The sequence below is a fragment of the Callorhinus ursinus genome, unplaced genomic scaffold (genome assembly GCF_003265705.2).
Source record: "Callorhinus ursinus isolate GAN/ISIS: 27379988/994484 unplaced genomic scaffold, GSC_fseal_2.0 scaffold9, whole genome shotgun sequence".
Classification (NCBI taxonomy): Eukaryota; Metazoa; Chordata; class Mammalia; order Carnivora; family Otariidae; genus Callorhinus; species Callorhinus ursinus.
The window spans coordinates 52,685,737-52,696,169 of record NW_027397071.1 but is presented as its reverse complement, the minus strand read 5'-3'; the positions used below and the strand labels follow the sequence as shown (position 1 = coordinate 52,696,169).

Sequence of the window (10,433 nt, the reverse complement as noted above, 5' to 3'; positions counted from 1 at the left end):
CTTCGGTGTTTTCTTCTGGAGCTTTGTGCTTCTGTGTAGGGCATTCCAGTCCAATCTTTTGTTTGAGAGAGTGCTTCTCAAACTTTAATATATAAAAGCACCACCCGGGGATCCAGTTAAAATGCAGATTCTGACTCAGTAGGTCTAGAGTGAGAGTTTGCATTTTTAACAAACTCCCTGATGAAGCCAATACTTTGTGCCCTGCCATTCCTGCAGCTCTCCACTTTCAGCTTCCTCCTTCTGTCATCCCCAACACACATGCACACAGTCTATGCTCCAGAACAGATTTTTCTCAATATTTTGACCTTTGTACATGCTATCTCCCTGCCTACAAAGCAACTTATTCTTTAAATATCAATTAAAATATTACCTACTCATAATGCCTTGTTTATCCCTCAAGACTGATTTAGGGACTCCTTTTATTAAGTACTCACTGCACTTTGTAGGTGCCCTCATTGAGTCAATCTTTCTTTGTGTGGTAATTATTCGTTTCCATGTTTCTTTTCCCACTAAACTATAATATCATAGAGATCAAAGACTGTAGCTTTCCAACACTATAGCCCAGTGCCTATTCCCTGCTCAGAAATGGTTATGACTATGCATATTGAGATAAATAAGTGAATAAGTGAATTATCAATATTAGAAAGTATTAGTAAAATCAGATTTTAGGACAAGACAAAAAGAATTTTATTGCAACAAAACCTCTTGTGTAGGTGTTTTGTACATTAGTGAGCTCGCTGTCACCGGAGAGAAAAATAGGCAGGGATACTATAAAAGGAAGTTCTATTTTAGGTGTATTTTAGTCATGTAATATTTCAAGTCCCTTCCAGTTATGAGATTCTATGATGTAAGATGACTTTGAGAAGGTTATTAGTTTTTGAAAGATTTCCAGAACATATAATACTTTCCTCCCAAACTATATAGGAAAGGACTAAAGGAAATTCCTAATTTGTGGCACATAGAGAGATAGCAGCTCTATCTTCCACATGTTCAACTATGTTACTTAAGCCCTGAAATGAATTGTGATTATCAGCATCTCCTTGACATATCTTCCACTATCACCAAAAGTCTTCCAGCTCAGCAGACAGACCCACATTCTTATAGCTTCAAGAGGCAGAGTAATAATGTAGACAACCTGATTTTGACTCTTTTTTAATGCTATTTGTAACTTCTGTAAAATCCTTGTACTTCAAAACAGTAAAAGAATTTGTTGGCAGAAGAAAATTAGAATTTACTAAATCATAGTCTCAAAGAACAAAAGCTACTCCCAAGAAGCACTTTTCATTTGGAAATATTGTATTAAATCAATAATGGCTCTATTTGGTCCATCTTACAAAAAAACTGCTAATTTCCTTCCAACGTGATATTTGAATGATATTCCTTTATCAGTCATAAGGTTCAAGAATATCATACCTAACTGAGCTGTATAAATTCATTTATTCAATAATCACACAAAAATTATTAAGTATTTAGAAGTGCTATATATTGTTTAATGTCATGTGAATATATAAACAAGACACAATTCCTGCCCCCCAAAAAGATCAAAGTCAATTTGTTAAATGCCAATACAGGAGCAACAAAAAAAAGTTTCCTATCAATTCGATGAAAGGCTATTTCACCAAATGAAAACAAAAATTTTTATTTTACCTTTGCACTTACTTCTTGCACCTGTCATTATTTAGGTAATTGGATGCCCTTTCCTTTTAATAAGTGTGTGTGTGTGTGTGTGTGTGTGTGTGTGTGTGTGTGTGTGTGTGTTATTTAACCTCTCTCTAGCGGTGGATATATGCCCTAGCCACAGAGACTGACAAGTACAGAATCCAGGTGAGTTTGCCACGGCCATATTTTTTTCAGGGCCAACGCTAAGACAGAAACATGGGCAGAACAGAAATAGGGCAAGAACAAACCAAATATACCAAGAACAAATCTGCAATGAGTTGGAGAGCTAATCTTTGGTGAAATAACTTTCAGAAAATTGTATTTTGGGAAGTCAACACTAGTGTCACCATTCAAGATCTCACCATGTAGTCAAAGGAGTAAAGTGACAGAGTAGAAGCAAAGTCCGCAAAGTGTGGCCCCTGGACTAACAGCATCAACCTCACATAGAAGCATGCTAGAATGAAAATTCTCATGGTCTGCCCCAGATCTGCTGAATCAGAATCCCTGAGAGTGGGGCCCAGCAATCTCTGATTTAACAAGCCCTCCAAATTTTTCTGGTGATGGCCCATGTTTGAGAACCTTGGTGACATAGCAACATTTCTGAGCACTGTTGGGGCTCAGAAGGGAACACAGACAGGCCTAATTAACCCAGTACAGAATTCAAGGCAGACTTTCCAAGCAAGTTAGCACCTGACATTTTTTTAATCACTTAATTCAGCTTCTCCTATTTCCTTAAATTCTGTTAAGGCTACTAAGAATATTGTATGATTTGAATTTCTCTACATCTTCCTTCTCTCAATTACTGTCCAATCACTGTTAAAAATAATGAGAAACACAGGAAATCAGAATTTATGAGAAAAAATGGTGTTGACAGTATAGAAATAACCCGTTCTCCTTTAATGGGCCAATGGACAGAGCATGACCTTTAGGACAAATTAACCTTGAGTTGGGGTTATCAGATTTAGGAAACAAAATTATAACATGTCTATTTACATTGGAATATCAAAAAAAAAAAAGAAAAATCAATGATTTTGAACCCAGTCCATGACACAAACAGGACGGCAGCCTTGGTGCCAGCCCACGGGGTCACAAGTCACCATGCTGGGGACAGCATGGAGGGCACTGAAGTTGCTTCAGACCCAAGCAGTGGTTCAGGTCCCAGTCCTTGGGCTGCTGGGCAGAGCATACACCAGGGCTCCCTCCCATTCAGGGGAGCCTTCCCTGTCCTCTTGGCAGTGTTATCCTCCTTGCCCTTTGAGGATGTGCCACCCAGAAACCAGTCCAGCCCAGTCAAGAAGATGACCTGGCCCCTTCCATGTTGCTCAAAGACTACCAGAACATTCCTGCAATTGAGAAGGTTGACGATGTTGTGAGAAGACTCATTCTTGTCTCTGGAAACGGCCAAACCAGAAGGAGAAGTTAAAAATCAAGCAAGAGCAGTTGATGAACAAGATTGTGGCAAACGCTGGGGATACCAGCTACCTGGAGGCTGGACTTGTTGCCTTGACTGTCAAGATTCACAATTAAGAACACATGCAAAAACATCGAAAGGAAAAAGCCCACAAGTGCTATCTGCTGATGAGCATCAACTAGAGGAAAAAGATGCCCAAAACCCTCCATAAGACCAACTATAGTGTCTTCCAGAAGACCTGCGAGGAGCTGGGGATTAAGTACACCTTTACCCCCCTGTGCTACTGGAAAGCCCACAGCCTCTAGAAAGCCTGCAGTGGAAGGCTCCGTGCATTCAGGTTTTCCAGGAGGTACAAAAGCTGAAGAAAACAAAACAAAACAAAACAAAAAAAAAAACAACACGTATATGCATGTGCAACTGCTTACACACACAACCAAAAAACAAACAAAAACAAACAAACAAAAAAAAAACCCCACCAATGGAGCCTGGGTGGCTCAGTTGGTTAAACGACTGCCTTCGGCTCAGGTCATGATCCTCGAGTCCCGGGATCCAGTTCCACATGGGGCTCCCTGCTCAGCAGGGAGTCTGCTCCTCCCTCTGACTGCCCCCTCTCGTGCTCTCTCCATCTCATTCTCTCTCTCAAATAAATAAATAAATAAATAAATAAATAAATAAATAAATAAATAAATAAAAACCACCAAGCCCCGCCCCCCCAAACTCCCAAAACAAGCAAACAAAAAACAGCCTTAAAAAGTGCAGCAAGCATCTGGGAAACAAGACCGGAAGAACCCTGAGAGCCTTTCCAAAGGTGAACCAGAGTCAATCAAAGAAAGCCAACACATTTTATTAGAGTTCTATCTTTTAAAAAATGATTTTTAGCATAAGGATATCCCATACAATATTTGGAATTTATTTAAGGTAAAAAATGAATAATTTCTTTAAGTTCAGTCTAACTGCATGTTCTGTATTTTATCTGGTAATCCTGATAGTCATGGATTCACTCACTTTTTACTTTAAATTGGGATTAATAACAGTGGCCATTTATTGGGCAATAACTATTAGACATTATTCAAAGCATCTGGAAGCATACTTATTGAATCCTCCTATTTTTATAAAGTAGGTATTATTATTCTCCTTATACATATAAGAAACAGGCTTAGCAATTGAATCATCAAAGCTAGAAGGTAGAGCCAGAATTTAAATCCATATCCAGCCTGATTCCAGAACCAAAGCTTTTAATGACCACATTCTACTGCTTAACCTATACTGCAGATTGCTTAATCCCCATGGAACAGTTTTGTTTCTTTGGGTTACTGTGAAAACTGATTACATATCTTACCTAACATAGTTTGTGGTAATTGGTAGACACATAGAAAAACTTCTTGATTTCAAGTGTAAATGTTAGTACTATGAAAACCGACCTCAAAATGTATTTGGATTCAGAAAAATACTTTTACTCCACTGTAACTACAAGGAATGAGTCTTGGGGAAAGAACTGTGGTTTTTCAGGGGTGGTATAGATTTATGTTTTGGCCTGAGCTCATTAAGGACAGAGCTAAAGTTAAATAGTGTATATCCTCACAGAGAGTGGACTCTCTCATCTCTGTGTATGCTGACAAGGAGTATCCCTCAACAGAATGCCAGGCAGTAAAGAAAAAAAAAATAGTGCCTTGAAGTTTTATCTTGAATCCTGGATTGCTCTGAGATCCCAAGGGCCACAGTTGTTCTACAATGACCATGTGGATAAGGTGTGGAATGACCAAAAGGCCTAGAGCAAGATGAAAAGAAACACTAGCGATGGTTGTTTAAAGCAGGAGACTTTGTGTCCTACGTCACTGGTTTTTCTGAGGATTAAAAGTGATGTCTGTAAAATGCTTTGCATGGTACTAGGGAAGTAATTAAAATACTTACCTACTGAGCATGAATTATCAAAATTACTGAAATAGGCAATCCCTCTACCAAAGGAACTTTTTAAAACAAGCATCATGAACTCTTCCAAGTCACAGTTGTTTCAGTGAGACTCAAATAGACCTGTATATAGTTTAGTATTTGCCATCCTGAACCAAGAGAACAAAAACTCTTGTTCCTACATCTTTATTAGCTACTATTATGAACTTCAAAGGGTCTAAAATTAAACCTTATTTGCAAACTACCACATTAGCCTGTCATAATTTCATGGATACTGTCAGAAGACATGAGACAAAGGACATTTTATTACTCACAGTGACATCAGCAACCAGAGCATCCACAATTTTTGCATTGCTCCTCAAGCCCCAATTCCAACGGAATGACAGGAAGAGGGACAAACGTTACCAACACATTTGGATTCACATAGTGGACTGTGTTACAGGAAAGGAAGCCTGAGCCTAGGGATCCCAAATCTTGTTGTTGTTGTTGTTTTTTTAAGATTTATTTATTTGACAGAGAGAGAGAGAGAGCAGCAGAGGGAGAAGGAGAAGCAGACTCCCAGCTGAGCAGAGATTCCCAGGACCTTGGGTTCATGACCTGAGCCAAAAGCAGACGCTTAACCGACTGAGCCACCCAGGCACCCCGAGCCCAAAGCTTTTTAAATGAGCATTAAATGTGCCTCTCCTTTCTCCAAAGAGTGGGAGAACATTATGTTTATTATACTGGACATAAATATCCCTGTTTTTACTTCAGGGCGAGATACTGTATCTTCCAAGGCTATGAACAAATAAGCCCTTTGCTCTGGAAGGAAACACTTTCTATCATCCAAGACTTTTCACTATTCCAACACATTTGAAAATATAGTCCAGAATAAAAGGCACCAAAATAAAGCAGGGAACCATGTGGATGCTCCATGTTTTGCCATGGAGAGGTCAAGCATGATTTCAGGTGGCTTTTATTAGGACATAATTTACTGCTTGCATGCATTGTTTCAAGATATAAATGATGCTATAAAGGGTGCTTTATAAATTGTAGCCCTGTGTTCTCATTCTTTCTAAAACAAATATATGAGAGAAATATGCTCCCTCAGAATATCTAAAAGAATTTTTAATAAAAGCCAGAAAACCATATACCTGGCCTAGATAGCCAAATTCTATTATAAGCACTCAATTACAGGCTGTGTTTCTCCTATAGCTTTTTATCACAATTATAATTAGGCATTTGTTTACTTTTCATTTGTCTATACCCCTAGATTATAACTGGCCTTTCACTGAGGAGTCTTTGTGTCTCTTTTGTATACTTTTTTTGAGTCATCTAGCATATCATCTGACATATAGTACCTAATAAATATATGCAACACATATTTTTTGAATGTTACCTAAGTTGAATTGTACTTCACTTATAAATGATGGAATCAAATCTTGTGTCACCAAATATTCATATATCATATACCTTATCTTTACCGAGACTTTCCAGAATGGAGTGTCCTAGAAGGCTGCATGGGGAAATGACCAAAGAGATAATCTAGGATTTCCATTTTATTGCATAAATTTGGAAACTAAGTGCCAGTGGTAGCAAATAAGTTATCCAAAGTCACACAGCAAGTATCATCCAGACCTAGACTAGAAGTCCTTTCCAGACTCTTGGCTTCATGCTCTTTGACCTATAATATTCCTTCACCTATCCCTTCAACCTGTTCTGGCAATATTTTAAAGCACTTCTGTGTTAATCCTGCAGCAATGTGCTGTCAGGGCAAGAGTGGAGAGATGGGAATGTCTGCAGGTCCATGCTAATACCCCCTAACTGTCATCATATGGGTCAGAGAGACTGTGTTCCCAAACAAAAATATTCTGCAACGTGTTTTCAAAGTTTTGAACTTTGCCTGTTGGGTTTTGGAGTGTGCTGAGAAAAGGAGGTATGACACGGTTTGGAAAGAGATATATCTACAAATCAAAGTGTCTGCAAATCTGCCAAAACCCAATTCCGATGACCCAGAGATGTTTCTACTTTTTTCTGTTCCCATCTTGTTTAAATTGGCAAATAAACTTTTCCTACTTTGTTATAGAACTGTTACAAGTTAGTAACAAAGGCATTATTGTTTAGGGCTGCAAGTATTATATAATAAGGAACTCAAAAGATTTCACTTCTTTCCAAGATTTTAGAAATTTCCTACAGTAATCATGCTTTTAAAAAGTGAAACAAGTGTCTTAACGTTAAAGATCCTGGGAACTCATTTTTGTTTCCAATAACAAAGGAGTGTTTGATATTCTGCTTAACCTGCCAACTCCACAACATCACTGTGATCAATTGTTCCGCCAAGAGGCAGGTCTGACAAAGACTTTGCTTTGGAGGAAAGGTGCTCTATAAATGCAAAAAATAAATGGATGGACTGGGCAGAACCCTACAGGCTCTGGATTAAATAGAGGCAAGAATTTGGTTTTCAAATTTGAAAGAAACATGGGACTGGTCTTAGTCTTCCACCTTGGGAAAAGCTACCAGATTTATTTTTGTGAACATAACACAATTCTCATTCTTATGCAGTTGTAGCTATTGGAGTACCTGAGGTGAGATTGCTTTATGGCCTAACAAGAGCAAATATAGGTCTCTCTTGCCTTATAGACTAAGTGGTTTTATACTCATTTCTGAGCAATGAATCTAAGTTTTTAGTGAATTCCATGAAAAGACCTTTAGAATTGTAATGCCACAGAGCAAAAGTTTCTACCACAGACTGAATGGAAAACTTTTAGAAAGGCCAGCCATCAATTTTCTGAGGCATGCTGGACAAGCAATACTCCTGCAATAGATTTCAGAATCTGGTATCCCATTCTGTAATTTCTCACACAGATATTGCTTTCATGCATTGAAGAGGACTTCTGTCTCTATCTTTACAGATTCACAGCTTAACTCATCTCCTTTTATGGAAGTAAGATTTTTACTATATAGGGTTACACTGTATTAGAACATTTTGCTGGCCAGTTTCACCATTAAGCTTGTCAGGGGTGAAATGGACTTTTTTTTTTTTTTTAAGGTATGGAAGTATGAGGGTTTGATTCATAGAATCACAATATTCTTTTGTTTTGTTTTGTTTTTTGTTTCCCTTTGTCCATAGAGAAGAGAACTAATTGCCTTATTTTGTGTGTCTGAACTTTGGGAGTGTTTAGAAGCCAATATAAAAAAAAAAAATCAAGCTTGGTTTGTGGACCACAACAAAATCAATTTCCCGGTTTGACAGTGAGCAAAAAGTGCATGGGACCCCTTTGTTCTATCTTTGAAACTCCTTGTAAGCCTATAATTATTTTAAAATAAAAAGTGAAAGAAAAAAAAACCTACAAAAAGATATAGAAGTAAGAAACAGATAGTAGAGCGATAGACCTGACCTCACCCACTGGACAAACTCTACACGTATGTTTTAAACTACAAAATGGAGATAACATCTAGCAGTAATAATAATTAAATGAGTTTAAGTTTAATGACTTGTTTATGCACAGACAATATTGCAAAATTAAGATCATGTCCTTTAAAGCCAACCACCTGCATTCAAATACCAGGTCATATGATTTCTGTGTGGGACCTTGGCCCAGAAATTTAATCTTGCCTCAGTAACTCGATGTGGAAATTTGAATGATGATAAGATCACTTACTCTATAAAATAGTTGTGATGATTAAGTGAATTAATATATGTAAGGTACTTACAACAATGCCCGGTCCTTAGCAATACTACATGACTGGCAGCCACATTGTGAAGAAATCACTTGGCATATAGTTCTACAAATATTAGTTTTCTTTCCTTGTCTGATTATGACTTAAATCTTATAAAGCAGCCCATTTAAATTTAGCCTAAAAGAATTATGATATATTTATATAATTCTATAAAGTAATGAGTGAACAGTCTTCCACTACACACAAAATATGGATGAACCTCAAAGGCAATACTAAGCGAAAGAAGCAACCGACCAAGAAGTGTTTATTGTATGATTGTGGGTATGTAAAATGAGTAGAACTAATAAATAGCAAAAAAAAAATTATAAGCTTAACTTTGATAAAATATAATCTCAAATTCCCTCATATCATAGTATATCAATAAGTAAAATGTAAATATGTTAATTTTATAATACATATTAAGTCTCAACTTTCCAATCCTGGGTAAGACATCAAGTTTCAAAATACAAATGCTGATAATTTAACTCCAAGTAGTATTTTTTCGAAGTATAATTGACATTCAATATCCTATTAATTTCAGGTATACATCATGATTTAATATTTTTATATGTTATGAAATGACCCCCATGTTTAGTTACCTTCTGTCACCATATAAAATTACAGTATTATTGTTTATATTCCTTATGCTGTACATTACACTCACATAACATACTTTATAACCGGAAGTCTATAGCTCTTAATCACCTTTACCCATTTAACCCATCTCCCAAACCCTCCCTCAATCTGACAACCAACAGTTTTATTCCTGTATGTATCAGTCTCTTTTATTTGTTGTTTTTTAGATTCCACCTGTAAGCAAAATCATACAGTATTTGTCTTTCTCTTTCTGACTTATTTCACTTTGTATATTACCCTCTAGTTTCATCCATGTTGGAACAAATGGCAGAATTTCATTCTTCATTATGGTGGAATAGTAGTTCATTTAGATTCATACCTAAAATAAAAAATATCACTGGATGGCCTTGACAGAAATCAGACATTGGAAAATGAAATATCAGTAAATTTTAATTCAGGGCAATAGAAACTATTTAAAATGAATGTGCACACATACAGCTAAAAGAAATGAACAAAACTGCTGTGAAATGTGGAATAATATAAATGGTCTAATATATATATAACTGGTGTTTAGAATAGAAGAGGCAGAAAAATTATTAAAGAGGTAATGGTCAAAATATTTCCAAGTTTGATATTATTTACATCTCATATCCAAAAGGTTAAATAAACCTTAGGGGTGAATACAAAGCAAAATATAAAAATGCAACTAATAAAATTGTTCACTATCAGTAAGAGAATCTTAAAATAAACTTGAGAGAAAAAAATACAAAGAAACAAGGAATCAATATTGACTCCACATCAGAAATAATGGAAGCCACAAGACAATGGAACAATATTTTTAAAGTGCTAAAACACAATTAAAGAGAAACTATTAACTTAGAATTCTATGCCCAGCAAAAATTATCCCCCCAAAATAAAGGCAAAATAAATACAATTTCAGACTATCGAAAACAGAATTCATCAGCAGTGTACCTGCAACACAAAATATACTAAAAGAGATTCTTCAAGCTGCAGGAAAAAGAATAGAAAATGGAAATCTGAATCTCTACAAAGAAATGAAGATACCTAGAAAGGTTAAGTAGGAGATAAATCCCAGAGATGTTTTCTCGTTAAATTTCTATAAAATATTGTCTACAAAATATAATAATGATGTATTTGAGACCTTAAAACCTATTTATAG

General features: G+C 36.4%; 1 pseudogene; it reads left to right on the top strand.

Annotated features, from left to right (window-relative positions):
* Positions 1–2,757: 2,757 nt before the first annotated feature.
* On the top strand, positions 2,758–3,949 carry LOC141373452 (small ribosomal subunit protein uS15m-like; annotated as a pseudogene).
* Positions 3,950–10,433: the final 6,484 nt, after the last annotated feature.